Source organism: Pipistrellus kuhlii, unplaced genomic scaffold (genome assembly GCF_014108245.1).
Source record: "Pipistrellus kuhlii isolate mPipKuh1 unplaced genomic scaffold, mPipKuh1.p scaffold_m20_p_3, whole genome shotgun sequence".
In the NCBI taxonomy this organism is placed as follows: Eukaryota; Metazoa; Chordata; class Mammalia; order Chiroptera; family Vespertilionidae; genus Pipistrellus; species Pipistrellus kuhlii.
The window spans coordinates 92659139-92678822 of record NW_023425529.1 but is presented as its reverse complement, the minus strand read 5'-3'; the positions used below and the strand labels follow the sequence as shown (position 1 = coordinate 92678822).

The following is a 19684-nucleotide window of genomic DNA, read 5'->3' as shown; positions in this document are numbered from 1 at the left end:
CCTCTGCCTCACCCTGCACCCAGGACCCAGGATTCCCTCCTCTGGCCAGTAGTAGGCACCCAGGATCCGGGCTAGCTTCCCCCGGGTCAGCTGCAACCACAGGGGACTATGGTGGGCGGCTTCGCCTGGGCCACAGCCATAGGTGCCTGGGTTTACAAGGCAGGCGGCTCATCTCTTTCCTGGGCTGCAGGCGCAGTCTCTGATGCCTGTGACCACCGGGTGGGCAGCTTTTCCCTCTCCTGGGCCACACAGCCTGGCTGGTCCCCATTCCTCTCTTGTGAGCTCATTTGTGCCTGGCTGGTCCCTATTTTTCTCTCCCCAGTGTTAGTGTGTCTGAGCCTTTAAGACATAAGAGCGTGATGACAGTTTGCATATTAGCTCTTTATTATATAAGATTATGTTGAAGTTCCATTTTACAATAAGAACTTTTACGTTTAAATAGTGATGTTAACTTTGTGGTATTGTGATTATATGTAACTTTATATATTTACTAGTGGCCTGGTGCACGAAATTCATGCACGGGGGGTGGGGAGGCTGGTTGGGGTTGTCCCTCAGTCCGGCCTGCACCCTTTCCAATCTGAGATCCCTCTCACAATATAGGACTGCTGGCTTCTAACCGCTGCCTGATTGTCCCCAAGCACTCTGCCTGCTGGCCTGCTCGTCCCCAACTGCCCCCCTTACTGGTCTGCTCACCCCCACCTGCCCTCCCACCAGCCTGCTCACCTCCAATTGCCCCCCCCCCACCAGCCTGATCACCCCCAACTGCCCCACCATCACCCAGCTTGCCCCAAACTGCCCCCCCCCCACTGGTCTGCTCGCCCCCCACCTGCCCTCCCCCCCACTGGCCTGATCACCCCCAACTGACCCCCCACTGACAGCTTGCTTGCTCCCAACTGGCCCCTCCTGCTTTCCTGCTCACCCCCAGCTGCCCCCCCTCCCCACCGATCTGATCACTCACAACTGCCATCCCATCCTGGCCTGATCACCCACAACTGCCTTTCCCTTTTGCCCCCTAACCACCTCTACCTCGACCCGCCACCATGGTTTTGTCCAGAAGAATGTATGGAAGGTCTCCTGGAAGGCTTCCCAGTCTAATTGGCATATTACTCTTTTAGTAATGGGTGTGAGAAATGAAACTGGAACCCTTCACCTTGAGCCCTGTTGTCTCTGGGCGTGTGAATGGATTATTTTTTATTTGACGCAGCCTCCCACTGCTCCGGCGGAATGTTACCCATGAGGGCGTCCTGGCTAATTAGCATATTCCTCTTTTTTTAAATATATTTTATTGATTTTTTTATAGAGAGGAATAGAGTGGGACAAGAGCTAGAAACATTGATGAGAGAGAATCATTGATCAGCTGCCTCTTGCACACCCCCTACTGGGGATGTGCCCACAACCAAGGTACATGCCCTTGACCGGAATCGAAACTGGGACCTTTCATTCCGCAGGCCGATGCTCTATCCACTAAGCTAAACCGGTCTCGGCAGTATATTCCTCTCGTTATATAGGACTAGTGGCCCGGTGCATGAAATTCGTGCACAGGGTCGGGGAGGGGAAGGGTGTCCCTCAGCCTGGCCTGCACCCTCTTCAATCTGGGACCCCTCAGGGGATAACCGCCAGTCGGACATCCCTCTCACAATCTAGAACTGCTGGCTCCTAACCGCTCACCTGCCTGCCTGATTGCCTCTAACTTCTGCCTGCCAGCCTGATTGTCTCTAACTGCTCTCCTGCTGGCTTGAATGTCCCTAACCACCTCTGCCTCAGCCCTGCACCCAGGGCCCAGGATTCCCTCCTCCAGCCAACCACAGGCACCCGGGATCCAGGCTTCCTTCCCTCCCTCTGGTCAGCCATAGGTGCCAGGCTGGCTGCAGCTGCAGGGGATGGTTTGAAGGTGGCTTTGCCTGGGCTGCAGCCACAAGTGCTGGTGCCCGGGACTGCTTGGTGGAAAACTTCTTTGTCTCCCAGGCCACAGCCAGTCGCAGGTACTAGTGCCCAGGACTGTGAGGTGGGTGGCTTCTCCTCTACCATGCTGTATCCAGCTGTAGGAACTGCCACCTGGACCACAGATGGGTGGCTTCTCTGTCTTCCCTGGATGCAGTGTGGGCGAATTCTCTAGCTGGCTGCGGCCTATGATCATGAGGCAGGCGGCTTTTTTGTCTCCCAGGCTCCTCAGGCACTGGGGCCTAGTTTCTCTGTTTCCCCCAGGACGTGGGGAAGGCAGATGTGAGGCTTCTGCTGTTGGCTGCAGCCTGGGATCATGGGGCAGGTGGCTTCTTCCTCTCCCAGGTTGCAGCCAGCCTCAGGCGCTGGTACCTGACTTCCCACCCCCACAGGCCTAGAGCAGTGGGGGGCGGGGCTGCCGCCATGCATACTCTGATTGGCTGGTAGCGTAGTGGAGTGACGGTAATTCCATGTTTCTCTTTTATTAGTGTAGATAGATTGCCAGAAGATACAAAACATTCTTGGTTTACAGAATTCTAAGTTTAGAGTTCATTTTATTGACTAGAAGACAGACAACTTGGCAACAGTTTTTCTCTCAAGGTTTCACTCAGAAATATTAGAAGTACAGAAACCCTAGACACATGTTCTGAGAAGTGTGCTTACTTTACAAGAAGGTGTGCTCTAGTTATGACATACCTGATAGGTTTCATTGAAGCTAAGTGTTATTTCTTTTCATTAATCATTTCTCTTAACTGATCTGTTTATGACACTTAACATTGTTTTAAACAATAATTTGTTTCCTTTTAAAAAAGGCAGAAGGAAGAGATATATTTAAAGCTTGCTTGATTTATACTAACCATTTTGGCAAGGTTGGTGAAGTTTGGCTGGGGTTGGGAGCCACCCCAAAAAGGTGAACTGTCAGTAGACTGAAGATATTCTCATTAGTGTCATCTCATCCTTCCACTGTTTGCATTGTGTCTCCTGTATGCTGGTCCAAGGGCTGGATAGGTGCCGCTGACATCAAAGTGGAGCTTCTGAGATAAAGTTTCCTTGAGCGATTGTGGTGCCAGCATATAGTATAGAGTTGAGCCAGGTTGGAAGATGTGTAAAGGAATGATCTTTTAACTTAAAATAGAAAATTTGCCCTACTCGATTGACTCAGTGGATAGAGTGTCAGACTGGGGACTGAAGGGTCCCGATTCGATTCCAGTTGAGGGCATGTACTGCAGTTGCAGGTTTCTCTCCGGCCCAGGCCCTGGTCAGGGCTCGTGCAGGAGGCAACCAATCGATGGTTTCTTTCACATCAATATTTCTCTGTCTCTCCTTCTCTCTTCCACTCTCTCTAAAAATCAATGGAACAAATATCCTCGAATGAGGATTAAAAAAATAATAATAAAATAGAAAAATTGAGGGATATTAAAAAAAAAACTGTTTTGGGAGTCAGCGTGGAACAGAGAGTATGAACTTTGAATTGCTTCGGAAAGAAGACAAAGCTCTGCATTTGATAGAATCAGGAAGGTGTGGTGTATTATGAACTTCTAAAACGTTAGTACTGATCACTACCGACAATAAATAATCTGAACCATGCTTTGATCATGAAACGACCAGAATGTTGCAAATACACGGCAAAGAATTTTGCTCCATCACACGCTTCAAAACCATTTAAAGTCACGTTAAAAGATCTTGCCAGGGAAGTATTAATTCACCCGCTGTGTTCACCAGACCTTGCTCGTTCAGTTTACCACTTGTTCTGATCATGGCACATACACTTTCTGAACAGCACTTCAAAACATACAAGGAAGTGGAAAATTGGGTCTCTGAATGGTTTACCTCAAAACAAGAAAAATTCTATTGGGACGGTATCCTCAATTTACTTGAAAAGTGGGGAAATGTGTAGTTAGTGATGGACAAATTACAAACTGTGAGTGGGAAGCAAACCTGAGTGATATTGATAAGAGTAGTAGCTGTAGCTGACTTTGGAATGGCGATGTCAATGCAATAAACCTTAGCTCATTAGAGGATGGGACTGTTTGGGAAGCCACACTGTACCCCCACCCAGCAGTTCTGATGATACTATGAGAGCAAGACACTGTCGAGCCCATAATAGGCATTCGCTCCCTCTGCTTGAAAGATCAAAGAATTGACTGAGATATCAGATTATTTGTTTAAGACTTGCATTTACGATAGTTTCCTTTTTAATATCGATATGAACAGTAACTTTAGCTCTACTAGGATATTTGAAAGAAATTTTGTTATTACATCTTAGATATAGATTCTCTACTAAATAATTTTAGTGTTTTCTTTAAATTATGATTGGTTTATAATTTTACCAATGCTGACTTGTCATTTCTTATTTTTTCAATCCACTGCACCAGTCATAGCATAGAACCATCGTTTAACTTTTATAGATTTGTGGCACATGAAGAGAATAGTAGATTTAGAATGAAGCCAATTTACTAACATAACTTGTTCCATACGGCATTAGAAACATAAACAGATGAATGAGTTAAAGGTTCAAAAGAACACTACAATGAAGTAGAGAAAGGGGATCTTTGTACCCAAGTAAGCCAGGGGAATTCCTGCGATGTTACTCAACTGGGAGTGCTGCTGATTAATTCACTTACATAAATATGTCCGAATAACTACCATGTGCTTGGCATGCTGTTAATTCATATGTATTCTTTAGTATTAAGAATTTGGGAATTTGTTATGCATTTTCAAAAGGAAGACAGTATGTTAATCTACGAATGCATAATTTAAAAAAACTTTTGTCAATCACAACTCAAACTCATGGTTTTTTTGTGTGTGTGTGTGTTTTTTTTGTGGGGTAGATTATTTTTAAGTAATCTATCTATAGGACTCATTGAACAGCTGCACTGTTTGTCCACTAAATCAATTTCTCCTGGGGGATTTAAAAAACCAGGAATAATGTCAGCTGCACAGGTACTTTGAAGTCTAAGAATCACGAGAGAAGGAATTAATTTTATATTATATTTGACATTCAAAGACTTCTAAATTCTTACTTTTGTAAAATAGAGAGTTTTACTTGTGTCATTACTACTACATTTCTCCAAATTGCCATATTTGCCTTAAATGATAATACTACTTACTCTAGGGAAAGAATCTCCATACTTACACGATGAATAACAGCATGCACCAGAACAGCTTTTCTAGGATCCATTCCTGCGTTATCTTGTCTCATGAATGTTTTGCACTGTGCCTACGTGTGTAATTTGACCTGTCATTGAGCTTTGGGTGTTGTACCAAAGCCTGTGCTCAACTGGCTGTAAAATGTTTCACTTATATAAGGAAAAAACTTAATATAAAAATTCTAAGAATAATACAATGAGCAACTGTGTACCAACCATCCAGATAAAGAAATAGTTTATTGGTAAAACCTGGAGTATTTAACCTCTTCTATTATTCTCAGCACATTTTTTTTTAAATTTTATTATTTTATTAAATTATCTGTGTACATATTTTACCATTGCCCCCTCTCCCTCCATACATACCCACCTTCCCCAGAGTTTTGTGTCCATTGGTTGTACTTATATGGATGTATACAAGTCCTTCGGTTGATCTCTTATCTCCACCAGATCTCCCTCCCCTCCCTACTGTAATTTGACAGTCTACTTGTTGCTTTACTGTCTCTATATCTATCTTTTGGTTCATCAGTATATAATGTTCTTTATTATCAATAAATGAGTGAGGTCAAGTGGTGTTTCTTTCATTGACTAGCTTATTTCACTCAGCATGATGTTCTCCAATTCCATCCCGGTTGTTGCAAATGATGAGAATTCCTTCTTTTTTATGACAGCATAGTATTCCATTGTGTAGATATACCATGGTTTTTTGATCCAATCATCTGCTGACGGGAACCTAGGCTGTTTCCAAATCCTAGCTATTGTAGATTGTGCTGCTATGAATATAGGGGTGAATATATCCTTTCTCATTGGTGTTTCTAGTTTCTTGGGATATAATCCTAGCAGTGGGATTACTGGGTCAAATGGGAGTTCCATTTTCAGTTTTTTGAGGAAACTCCACACTGTTCTCCACAGTGGTTGCACCAGTCTGCATTCCCACCAGCAGTGCACGAGGGTTCCTTTTTCTCCACAACCTTGCCAACACTTGCCGTTTGTTGATTTGTTGATGTTGGCTATTCTGACAGGTGTGAGATGGTACCGCATTGTCGTTTTGATTTGCATCTCTCAGATAATTAGTGACTTTGAGCATGTTTTCATGTGCCTTTTGGCCTTCCTTCTGTCTTCTTTTGAAAATATTCTATTTAGGTCCATTGCCCATTTTATAATTGGATCATTCGTTTTCCTTTTTTTAGTTGTATAAGCTGTCTGTAGATGTTGGAGATTAAACCTTTATCAGTGATAACATTTGCAGATATGTTCTCCCACACAGTGAGCTTTTTGTTGTTTTGTTGATTGTTTCTTTTGCTGTGCAAAAGCTTTTTATTTTGATGTAGTCCCATTTGTTTATTTTCTCTTTGGCTTCCATTGCCCTAAGGGCAGTATCAGTGAAGAAGTTCTTTTGGCAGATGTCTGAGATTTTGCTGCCTGTGGATGCCTCTAGTATTTTTATGGTTTCCCGTCTTATGTTTAAGTCCTGTATCCATTTTGAGTTTATTTTTGTGTATGGTGTAAGTTGTTGTTCTAGTTTCATTCTTTTGCATGTATCTGTCCAATTTTCCCAACACAATTTATTGAAGAGACTTTCTTGACTCCATTGTATATTCGTGCCTCCTTTGTCAAATATTAATTGAGCATAGTGATTTGGGTTGATATCTGGATTCTCGATTCTATTCCATTGATCTATATGTCTGTTCTTGTGCCAGTACCAGGTTGTTTTGAGAACAGTGGCTTTGTAATACAGCTTGAAATCTGGTATTGAGATCCCTCCTACTTTACTCTTCTTTCTCAGGATTGCTGTGGCTATTCGGGGTCTTTTATTGTTCCAAATGAACTTTTGGAGAGTTCTTTCTAGGTCAGTGAAATATGCCATTGGTATTTTAATGGGGCTTGCATTGAACCTATAGTTTGCTTTGGGAAGTATGGACATTTTGATGATGTTGATTCTGCCAATCCATGAACATGGTATGTTCTTCCATCTGTTTACATCTTCCTCTGTCTCTTTTTTTCAGTGTCTTGTAGTTTTTCGCATATAGGTCCTTTACTTCTTTAGTTAAGTTTATTCCTAGGTATCTTAATTTTTTTGGTGCGATGGTAAATGGGATTGCTTTTTTAGTCTCTCTTTCTGTAAGTTCACTGTTGGTGTACAGAAATGCCATAGATTTATTGGCATTTTTGGCATTTTTATTTTCTGCTACATTGCCAATTCATCAATTAAGTCAATTAGTTTTTTAATGGAATCTTTTGGGTTTTTTTATGTACAATATCATGTCATCTGCAAAGGATGCCTTTTATTTCCTCTTATTGTCTAATTGCAATGGCTAGTACTTCTAGTACTATGTCAAACAGGAGTGGCCAGAGTGGGCATCCCTGTCTTGTTCCTGTTCTTAGAGGGAATGGTTTTAGTTTTTGCCCATTGAGTATGATGTTTGCTGTGGGTTTATCATATATAGCTTTTATTATGTTGAGGTATGATTCTTGTACTCGCACCTTGTTGAGAGTTTTTATCAGGAAAGGGTATTGGATTTTATCAAATGCTTTTTCTGCATCAATTGATATGACTATATGATTTTTATCTTTCATTTTTTTTATGTGATGTATCACATTTATTGATTTGTGGATATTGTACCATCCTTGCATTCCTGGGATAAATCCTACTTGGTCATGGTGTATGATCTTTGTGATGTTCTTCTGGAGTCGATTTGATAGAATTTTGTTGAGGATTTTGGCATCTATGTTCATGAGGGATATTGGCCTGTAATTCTCTTTCATTGAGTTGTCTTTTTCTGGTTTTGGTATTAGGGTGATGCTGGCTTCATAGAAGGAGTTTGGAAGTGTTCCTTCCTCTTGTATTTTTTGGAATAGTCTGAGGAGGATAGGTTTTAGTTCTTCCTTGAATGTTTGGTAAAACTCTCCTGTGAAACTATCTGGCCCTGGGCTTTTGTTTGCTGGAAGCTTTTTGATGACTGTTTCAATTTCTTCCCAAGTCACTGGTCTATTGAGATTTTTAGATTCTTCCTGATTGAGTTTTGGAAGTTTGTATTTTTCTAGGAATATGTCCATTTCCTCCAGGTTGTTCAGTTTGTTGTAATAGAGTTGTTCATAGTATTTTGTAACAATCCGTTGTATTTCGGTGGGGTCTGTTGTTATTTCACCTCTTTCATTTCTGATTTTGTTTATTTGGATCCTCTTTGTTTCTTGGTTAGCCTGGCTAGAGGTTCATCAGTCTTGTTTATCCTTTCAAAGAACCAGCTATTGGTTTTGTTGATCTTATGTATTGTTTTTTTGGTCTCTATGTCGTTTATCTGTGCTCTGATTTTTGTTATTTCCTTCCTTCTGCTTACACTGGGCTTTTCTTGTTGCTCTTTTTCTAACTATTTGAGTTCTAGTGTAAGATAATTTGTTGACATTTTTTCTTGTTTTTTTGCAATAGGCTTGTAGAGATATGAACTTCCCTTTCAAAACTGCTTTTGCTGTGTCCCATAGATTTTGGATTGTTGTGTTTTCATTGTCATTTGTTTCTAGGATGTTTTTAATTTCTTCCTTGATTTCTCTGGTTACCCAGTCCTTGTTTAATAGCATGCTGTTTGGTCTGCATGTGTTTGATTTCTTTGGATTATTTTTATTGTAGTTAATTTCCAGTTTTATGCCACTATGATCTGAGAAGATGCTGGATATGATTTCTATCTTCTTGAATTTGAAGAGACTTTGCCTATGTCCCAACATGGGGTTTATCTTTGAAAATGACCCACGTGCACTTGAGAAGAATGTATATTCTGTTGCTTTGGGGTGGAATATTCTGAAGATGTCGATTAATTCCATCTGGTCTAGTGAGTCGTTTAGCATTGATATTTCTTTGCTGAGTTTTTGTTTAGATGATTTGATGAAGGGTGACAGTGGGGTATTAAAATCTCCTACTATGATTGTATTGCTATTAATCTCTCTCTTAATGTCCTCCAGCCGTTTTTTTTTTAATGTATTTGGGTCCTCCCGTATTGGGTGCATATATATTTACCAGGGTTATTTCTTCTTGTTGGATTGCTCCCTTTAGTATTATGAAGTGGCCTTCATTATCTCTTATTATGTCCTTCACTCTGAGATATAATTTGTCAGATATAAGTATTGCTACCCCAGCTTTTTTTTTTTCATTTCCATTCTCCTGGGAAATCTTTTTCCATCCCTTCACCCTCAGTCTGTGTGCATCTTTTTTTCTGAAGTGGGTTTCTTGTAGACAACAGATATATAGGTCTTGTTTTCTTTTCCAATCTGTTACCCTATGTCTTTTGATTGGAGCATTTAATTCATTTACATCTAAAGTTATTATTGATAGGTACTTATTTGACGCCATTTTTATTCTATACCCCTGTGTTCCTTCTTCGCTTTCTATTTCTTATGGGGGCTGTTTCTTTGTCTCCTCATGATCTCTCTTTTTAGGATGTCTGGTTGTGTAGTTCTCTCTCTCCTCCATGATTTAAAGTAGGGGTGTCGAACTCAATGAGAGAAGGGGCCAAAATCTAAAATCCAGCCTAAATCGCGGGCCGAATGGTTTACTGAACAGTCATAAACTGTCATTGTGATGGAAACGCAGCGGAGTGAAGTGATGACAGCGCGGTGCGGGCCACATTGCAAGGCCTGGCGGGACGGATTTGGCCCGCGGGCCTTGTGTTTGACACATGTGATTTAAAGGCACAAAATACAACACAACCAGATACAACACACAAGGCACTGAATAGAAATGTGTTTGCGATATTAATAACTTCCAATAAAAGTGACTAGAACCCAGCTAACAAAAACATACAATCAAAAAAAAAGAATAGGCAAATCAATCTTACAAAAAAAAAGAGCATAAAACTTCAATATAGTTAACATTCAACATACCGCTACAAAGGGATAGAGAGGACTGTTTTTCTTTTTCTTTTTTTTTCTTTTTTTTTTAAGGATGGCTACGGGGGAGGTGTGAATGGGCTTGGAGCAGGGGGGTGGAAATTAGATATACACAAGTAGGGTGAAATTTTAGGAGGGGTAAACAGAAAGAATGGGGAAAATATAGAGCAGGAAAGGGTTAAGATAAACAGGGCACCAAAGAAAAAGGTTAGGAAGAAAGTGATGGCAGAAAGATAGGGTTGAGATAGAATAAAGCATTGGAGAAGGAAAGATGAATATAGACTGTAGAACATTAATCCCGAAATAATAATAATAATAATAATAATAATAATAATAATAAAATAATAAGAATAAACAAAAGAAAATAAGATAAAAAAGGTAAAATAGTAGTAACAATGTTGATTATGTATACAATGTAATCATTAAAAAGGTAAAATCAAGTTAGGAAAAAGAAAATATAGTTTCTTGAGTAAACGTCGCAAATAATAAAAAAAATAATTAAAAAAATAATAAAATTAAAAAAATTTAAATAAAATTTGCAGTAATGAGGGTCATTCGCTTTCCCTATTGTTCTGTTTGGCACGTCAGTCTGGACAGTATTGCAGTTCCCTGCATTTCACTGCTACTCAGTGTTGTAATCCGGTCCTGATTTTTAAGCAGGTCTTAATTATATTTTATTATACTAGGGTCAATGTGTGATTTAGCCTCTGGGTGGCAGTGTTTCTAGATTGACTTCCCAGGCTGTAAAGCCTCTCTAGCTCCCCCCCCCCCCCCTTCGGCACTCATCTATGGAGGGGGAGCGGGCAAGTCCGAGCCAACTGTAATCTGTAATTCTCTGATATCCCTCCGAGTCAGATCCAAATGTGTTGCTCTTTAGATGTCTTCCCTATTAGAAGCCCCATCCACTTTCACGGGTGACACCTGCCCAACAGCCAGGGGCTTCTACTTGTAATCACCACCCCTGTCCAGTTTTCGCACTTGGCGCAGGCTTTTGTCTTCGCCAGGAGCACTCACTCACTCTCTCCTCGCGAAGTCTGACCTTTTCACTGTGCGGTGGGGCACTCCTGTGAGTCCAAGTGTTGGGGCCGCCTGGGATCAGCATTCTGGGGGTCACAGCTGCTTGGTGGTCGCTGGGGCTGTGGATATTCAGGCCTCTGACACTATCCAATTTCCCTTCAAGATGGCGAGATTTCCCTGTCCAAGCCCGTAGGTAGCTTCAGGATGGGACCTAGCCCCGCTGTGGGTGCTTCCTTGTCAGGGGCACCCTGGTCAGTGGCCCCCCAGTTTCTTCTGGTGTTTGGCTGTTGGCTTGCTAATAAACACTCACCTCACGACCCTTTCAGCTGCTCTCTCTTTCTGCTTTGGGACAAGGGTCAGAATCCGCCTATCTATTCTTCCGCCATTTTGTCTTTTCAAGGGTAAACATTTTAGATGCAAGAGAAGGGTAAAAAGAAAGGGAGAGGGGTCCGAGGCAAGATACTAGTGTTAGTGTATTGCCATTGGCCAAGGAAAAGACAATCCGCAGCACATTTTTTGTTACATAAGCTATTTCTGCCAAGTGATTTTTTTTCATTGTTTGCAAATGAATGCTGTGAGTAAACTTTCTACAAGTGTTCTTGGCGCGCGCGCGCGCACACACACACACACACACACACACACACACACACACCAATTCTCTGTCAGTTCTGTTGTGTTTTCATTCCCAAATCCTTGTTAAGAGCAGTATGGCAGCAGCAGCCTCCAGCTGGAAATTGGAATACAAAGTCTAAGGTCATGGAACTTCTTTTTTTTTAAATTTAAATTTTTATTTATTTATTTATTTTTGTCATGGAACTTTTTAAAGATGGTTATTCCTTAGAATAAAGTCTTTGATGTGAATATTAACCACCCATTCCCATCTTACAGCTTTTTAAAATGTCTTTGACTCAAAGCTTTTAAAAACTAAGTCATATAATTTATGTTTACATACCTAAGAAGATATTACTAATGAACAAAGATAGAGCTTTCCAATTTCATAGAAAAGTTTCGAAGTTGTTATTTGGTTTTTTGCTGGTTGTAGAGAAAAATCTAGTGGGGGATGGCTTATACCAAAAACCTGCTAGTAGCTGTAGTATTATAGTGGTTAGGAATACTTTTGGAGTTTGCAGCATAGCAATTGGATTTAGACCTACTCTACGTGGGATTTATCTTGACTTACCTTGTACATTTCTGTTGTATCTGATATTAGGTATACACACACACTATGCTTTTTACAGCAGTTTTGGATTCACAGCAAAACTGAAGAAAATAGAATTCTCTTATATACCTGCCAACAAACACAGCTTTCTAATATCAACATCCCCTACCAGATAGTACATTTATTAAAGTTGATGAACCAGCATTAACATGTCCATATTACTTAAAGTCCGTAGTTCACACTAGGGCTCAGCACACTCTTGGTGTTGCACATTCTTTGTGTTTGAACAAATGTATAATGTTATGTAGTCACCATTATAGTATCTTACACAGAGTAGTTTCACTACCCTAAACATCCTATGGTCTGCCTTATCCTCCCACTTCACCCTCTGGCAACCATAGTTATTGTCCGTATTTTTTCATTTTCCAGAATGTTATATATCTAGAATCAAACAGTAATGCTAGATTCAGTTTCTGAAATTTAAAGTAAAAACGTGGAGCAAGTTTACATAGCTTTGTTTGGCAGCATCTTCATAAAATACAATTAATGATTTTTTTTTATTTTATTTTTTTAATATATTGACATCAGACAAAGACAGACTTTTTTTTTTTTTTTTTTTTTCTTATACCTGAAAAGCTGTAGATTCACCCCTATACACTTCCAAGTTAATTATGGGCATTGAAGTGTAAGTGCTGATATCATATTTAATCACCTTCCCCACCCTTCATTTCCAAATGGAGTAAAGTGTGGGGTCAAGTAGTCTCATAAGCTCTAAGCCCCTTTCCAAAGCCTTTCTGGCAGCAGGCCTGCCAATAGTTAGGGCATGAGCACATAGTGTCTACTTGGGACTACTCCATCATCACTGTGCACGTGCTCAGGCTTGGCTGCTGGGTGTTGGCTAGGGTGGCCATGGAGCAGGGCCAAGGTTTATGAAAAAGCACACGGTTAGGTTTCAGTTCTCCGTGATTAGACTGGAAGCTCTAGTTGCCAATTGTCATTAACTTTTCTCACACTTTGCCTGATGAATTACTTGTATTGGTGTTCAAAAGGAGCCAGAGGCTCTTCAGCAGTTTTTAGTTCTTATTTTATTTTAAATTACCATCCAGTGAATAGGGACTTTTACATTCTCCTGTGGCCTTATATCAGGGCTTTATAGGAGGGATTGTTGAACTCTCTGACAACAAAAAGGCTTTTATATTTTGTATTTTTTGAATATGAATAAATAAACTACAATACCATGTTTGATGTATATATACTGAAGAACAATGAAGATAGTTCTTAGAAAATGCCCTTGGAAGTCAAAGGATGCTATTCCCTAAGTTCCTCTTAAGATGGGTTACCAGTCTGTTTTTTTTGGCAAGAGAAACTGTTAAGACTTAACAAATGATATCTGCAAAGCACATGCTTTGTGAAGTATATAATCAGGCCACAGATGTTTCTGTGGGAAGAAACAATCTTATTCATCTTCATATTCTACATGCTTAGCTATTAGCATTCAATAACTGTTTGTTCAGGAATAAAACCATCTTCTTCTGCTAGTAATAACAAATTGAGCATTGTATTGGCCTTTTTAACATTGTGTTTTTTATCATTATATATTCTTTCTTTAGTCCTCAAAACCATTATAGTTGATTTTATTATATCATATTTGATACAGACAAAAAATAAAACATAGTTTCTGAAATGTTATAAATTGACGATGAGTGATTCCACAACCCAATGCAAGAATGTTACCAGTACCATGGCTGATGGTACTAGTGAATCCTTCCCATAAAAAAAAAAAATAAAAATAAATAAAAAAAGTTTTTAAAATTGATTTTAGAGCCCTAGCTGTTTTGGCTCAGTGGATTGAGTGTTGGCCTTTGGACTGAGGCACATGTGTCAAACACAAGGCCCGCGGGCCAAATCCGTCCCGCCAGGCCTTGCAATGTGGCCCGCACCGCGCTGTCATCACTGCACTCCGCTGCGTTTCCATCACAATGACAGTTTATGACTGTTCAGTAAACCATTTGGCCCGCGATTTAGGCTGGATTTTAGATTTTGGCCCCTTCTCTCATTGAGTTCGACACCCCTAGACTGAAGGATCCTAGGTTCAATTCCAGTCTAGAGTATGTACTTCAGTTGCAGGCTTAATCCTGGCCCTGGTTGGACACGTTATGTGCAAGAGACAACCAACTGATGTGTCTCTCTCACATTGATGTTTCCATTTCTCTGTCTCTCCCTCTTCCTTCCACTCCAAACATCAGTGGAAAATATTCTCAGGTGAGAATTAACAAAAATAAAAAAAAATTATTTTACAGAAAGAGGAAGGAAGAGTGAGACTGAGTGAAGCATCAATGTGAGCAAGAAAAATCAATTGATTGCCTCTCATACACTCCTCAACAGGGGACCAAATCTACAACCTGGTTGTGTGCCCTAATCTGAATTGAACTGACAAACTTTCAGTGCAACAGGGCAATGCTCAACCAATAGAGCCATACTAGCCAGGATGAGCCCCTCTCACTGGCAGTACAGTTTCCATATATCTTTACCAACTTTCCCTAATATTACCATGTCTTCACCATCAGAGTTTTTACCAAACTTTCAAATACTGTATAAAGCATGGTTTGGAGCAGTGTTCTCCAACCAGTGGTCCGCGGATGGTCTGAGAGGTCTGAAATGTTGGCAACCACTGGTCTGAAGGATATGGATGTCTTTTCAGGTTCCATTTTTCAGTCTACCATAGTCTGCCTTTTGGCCCCTGAATGTTTACATCTGTCCATGCAAAATAAATTTATCCTATCCCAACATTCTCCAAAGTCAACCCATTGGAAGCATCATCTTAAGTAACGATCTCAGCTAAATATTATCTGTTCAGAAAACCAAGATGGCGGCATAAACACCTGAACTTGCTGCCTGCACAACCACTTCAAAACTACAACTAAAAGACAAAAGGTTCTATCATCCAGAACCACGGGAAGAAATGAGAAAAGCACACTGAGACTCAGAGGAAGTGTGGAGGTCCAGAAGTGAAGTGCAGATGTATGTAGGTGCACACACACAAGAAGTTGGCAACTGGATATGCTGTTGTTGTTTTTTCAGTCAGGAGGGAGATACCAACTCCCGACTGCTCTGAACTCCAGTTTCCGTTGAGACTCTGGGTACCCAGACTGATATGGGAAGAAACTGGACTGTCTGGCATCGGGTGCAACTTGAGGGTGGCTTTCTCTCAGAGGTGCTTGCAGTGATCATTGTTCCTGCATTGTGCTGCAGGACACAGAGGCACATGACCTCTTCCAGGTAGGGCTAATGGTCAGCCATTGATGTTTGCTCCACCGTGGTGATTCCCTGAGACCCCGCCCCATCCAATTTACAACCCTACCCAAGCTGTGTGCAGAGGCTTTTGCATATGAATGGCCTGGCCCTTTGTAATCTGAAACATAACATACTGCAGCTGGGTCTAAAAGCCCCAGAGCCTTGAAAAGAAGACCCTTATTTTTTAGATTCCACATATAGGAAAAATCATTGAGTATTTGTCTTTCTCTGTCATATTTATTTCACTTAGCATACTACCTTCAAAGTCCATCCATGTTATCACAAATAGCAAGAGTTCATTCTTTTATAAGGCTGACGAACGTTTCGTGTGTGTGTGTGTGTGTGTGTGTGTGTGTGTGTGTGTGTGTGTGAGTGAGAGAGAGAGAGAGAGAGAGAGAGAGAGAGAGAGAGAAAGAAAATGTCACATTTTCTTAATCCATTCATCCAATGGTGGACATTTAGGTTTTTTCCATGGCTGGCCATCCTATATAATAGAAGGGTAATATATAAATTGACCCTAATGGCAGAATGACCAATCACTATGACACATACTGACCACCAGGGGACAGACGCTCAACTGCCCCCTGGTGGTCAGTGTTCTATAGAGGGAGCTCCACTCAACCACAAGCCGAGATGATGGCTGCAAGAACAGTGGCAGTGGCAGGAGCCTCTCCTGACCCCTTGGCAGCACTAATGATGCCCGACTATGGTTTATGCCACGGGAGACCTAAACCATCAGATGTATATACCCTGAGAGCTCCCGGGCTGCCAGAGGGATGTCTGACTGCCAGCTTAGTCCTGATCCCCTGGGGAGTGGGCCTCTGCCGGCAGGTGGACATCCCCCAAGAGTTCCCAGACAATGAGAGGACACAGCCTGGGCTGAGGGGAACCCCCTCCCACTCCGCCGAGTACACAAATTTTCATGCACCGGGCCTGTAGTTGTAAATAATGCTGCAATGAACACTTTGAGGGGAGGGCAGCTGCCTCCTGCACAGCCCCTACTGGGATGTGCCCACAACCAATATACATGCCCTTGACCGGAATCGAACCTGGGACCTTTCAGTCCGCAGACCGACGCTCTATCCACTGAGCCAAACTGGTTTTGGCTAAGGTACCTTTCTTTATACTGTTTTCCATATTGGTGAAATCCCCAGTCGGGACCAGGGATCAAACTTGCAACCCAGGTACATTCCATCAACAGTATTGTAGGAGGCAGTTTGTCGATGTTTCTGTCTCATAGATGTTTCTAGCTCTCTATTCCTCTCCCTTCCTCTCTGTAAAAAATCAATAAAAATTTATTTAAAGAAAGAAAGAAAGAAAGGTACCTTAAAAAATAAAAATAGAATTACCATCTGATCCAGCAAGTCCATTTCTAGGTATTTACCCAGAGAAAACAAAAACACTATTTGAAAAAAATATATGCGCTCCCCCGCCCAAAAAAAAGTGTTCAGTACAGCATTATTTTTCCGTGTAAATATTAGGGGTAAGGATTATTTGCCTTCTTGAGTAGGCCCTGAGCATTCCTGATGGTAGGCTGGATTTAGATATCAAAAACCCACTTCCCCACACCATGTTTACAAGACATGGCCTTGTAGTGCAAGGCCAGCTGCTGTCAGCCAAGTCTCTGTCTTTTACCCAGGTCCCGATTTCAGCTGGGCATGGGAAGTTAAGCAGCCATGGTAGCAGGAGACTCCCTCAGCAGGGGTGAGGTTTCAGGCCCCTGCAAAGTTGGAGGGGTCAGGGTCTGTACCCCATCTCAGTTGACCCCCAAGTTCTCTCCTGATAGCTCCTCTTCGACTGTGCCTGTCTTAGGTTGTTCCTTCCCTGAGGAATCTTGCCTGTCACTGGCTAACCAGCCATCCTCTGGAGCCAAGCAGGGTGATGTGGGATTTAGTTCTGACTCCTTGTTAGCCTGTACCCCCACATCCACGTCCAGCTCCTGCCTTAGGATCCCCTTGCCTGCTGACGGGGCCCCAGCACTGATCACATATCTTGAGGAACCTGGGTTTCTTCTCCAGGGAGGGCCCAGCTCACCCTACTGGGTGAGAGACAGATCCATGGTACCAGTCATCACAAGGCTTCAACTTCGACCTGAACAGAAAGCTCAGGCAGCAGCTGTGGGCAATTGGATTGTGAGAAGAGGGTCCCTCTTGGCTAAAAGAGCAAAAGGGGGCAATATAGAATGCTCAGGCGCTTTCCCAGGTAGCCCTCTACACAATGGAAGGGATTTGTATGTTATTCTTTATTTCAGTCAGTGTATGCTTAATTTCTTTTTTTAAAATATATTTTATTGAATTTTTACAGAAAGGAAGGTTGAGGGATAGAGAGTTAGAAACATCGATGAGAGAGAAACATTCCCCTCCATTGGGGATATGCCCGCAACCAACATATATTCCCTTGACCGGAATCGAACCTGGGGCCTTTCAGTCCACAGGCCGCCCCTCTATCCACTGAGCCAAACCAGTTAGGGCTGTATTTCTTAATTCCTGATTGGTCCTTTTTCATATCCTTGAGGGTCTCACTAAATTTCTGGGAGGTTTCTAGAAGATTCTTGAGTAACCTTATAACTGTGGTTTTGAGCTCTATATCCAGTCTTTTGCTTTTATCCATTTCTTTCATTGGTGAGTTGTTTCTTTGTCTCTGCATATTGGCTGCTTCCCTGTGTTTGTTTCTATGTACCGGTTAGTGCTAAGTCTCCTTGAGTTGATAGAGTGACCTTGTGTGGTTGGTGTCCTGTATGGCCCAGTGTCTCAGCCTCCCCAGTCACCTGAGGTGGACGTTCTTGGTGCATCCGTTTGTTTGCACACTCTTGTTTTTGTTAACCCTTGATTGCTGTTGGTATTGCTGGGAGGAATTGATATCCAGGCCAGTTGGCTGTGATGACCAACTGTGTCTACACTGGAAGATCTGTTGGGGGAGGACTTGCTTCAGTGGGGCTTTGGTGCTCACTGAGTCTGCCCCTTGAGCGTGTCTCTTATGGATGTGAAGAGTTGTAATCCAATATGGTCTCATTCTGACTATAGGGTGCAGTGGCTCTTTGATCTCTAAGGAGGTGCAAGGTCAGCCACTGTCTGGGGCCGCCCAGCAGGAGCTATAGAGACATCTGCAGATTCCACCTCTTTATATGGGGTTTGGAAGTGTACAGAGAAGGTCTATGCCTGCTGCTGCCAGGTAGTGGGTCTTCTTTTGGAATTTCTGGGGCTCTCTGACCCAGCTGCAATTTGTTTAGGTGAAAGAATAGGCCAGTCATATGCAAAAGCAGCTGCTCACAGCTTGGGTGTGGTTGTAAATTGGATGGGGCTGGATATCTAGGAATCACCAGGGCAGAGCCAATAGCAATGGCTGCCCTGAACCTGTTCTCCATGTCCCAGGTGCAGGAACAATGATCGCATGCGAGCACCTCTAAGTATAAACTGTTCTCGTCTTCCTGCCCGTATGTGTCTGGGTCCCCCAGAGTCTCTCCTGGAACTGGAGTTTAGAGCAAGTGGGAACTTATATCTCCCTCTTGGTTTAAAAAGCAGCGCATCCAGGTGCCCACTTTTCACACCTCTGCACCTCTTACTGGTCTCAAATAGCTTTCTTTGCCCCTCTGGTTGTGGAATTTCCACTCAGCCAGCTTTCTTTCCCTCCATTCTGGGTGGTAGTTGTACTGTCGTTTAGTTGTGTTTTTGATGTGGTTGTAAGAGATAGCAAGTATAGGTGATTACCTATGCCGCCATCTTCATTTCTCCCCTCACTCACACTTCTCCTTTTATTAATATTTTGAGAAGTTTCCATACTGGTTGATCCATTTACATTCTCACTAACAGTGCACAGGGTTCCCTTTTCTCCATATCATCTCTAGTACTTGTTATTTCTTATCTTTTTTATGATAGCCATTCCAACAAGTGTGAGGGGACATCTCATTATGACTTTGATTTTAATTTCCCTGATGATTAGCGATGGTGAGCCCCTTTTTATGTATCTCCTGGCCACTTGTACTAGTATGTCTTCTTTGGATATGATGAACCTATATGAGATATGTGGTTTATAAATATTTTTTCTCATTATTTGTAGGTTGTCTTTTCACTTTTTTTGTTCTGTTTGTTTTTTGCTGCCAGCAATCTATATTAAATAGCCCTTCATTTCTTTTTTTCTTTTTTTTTTAAATATATTTTTTATTGATTTTTTACAGAGAGGAAGGGAGAGAGATAGAGAGCTAGAAACGTCGATGAGAGAGAGAGACATCGACCAGCTGCCTCCTGCACAC

The 19684-nt window shown here is 41.9% G+C and overlaps 1 protein-coding gene across 9 annotated transcripts in view; it reads left to right on the top strand.

The window, feature by feature from the left end:
* Positions 1-19684, top strand: part of XPO4 (exportin 4) — a 132620-nt gene that overhangs the window by 73410 nt on the left and 39526 nt on the right. The gene's annotated exons all lie outside the window — the stretch shown is intronic.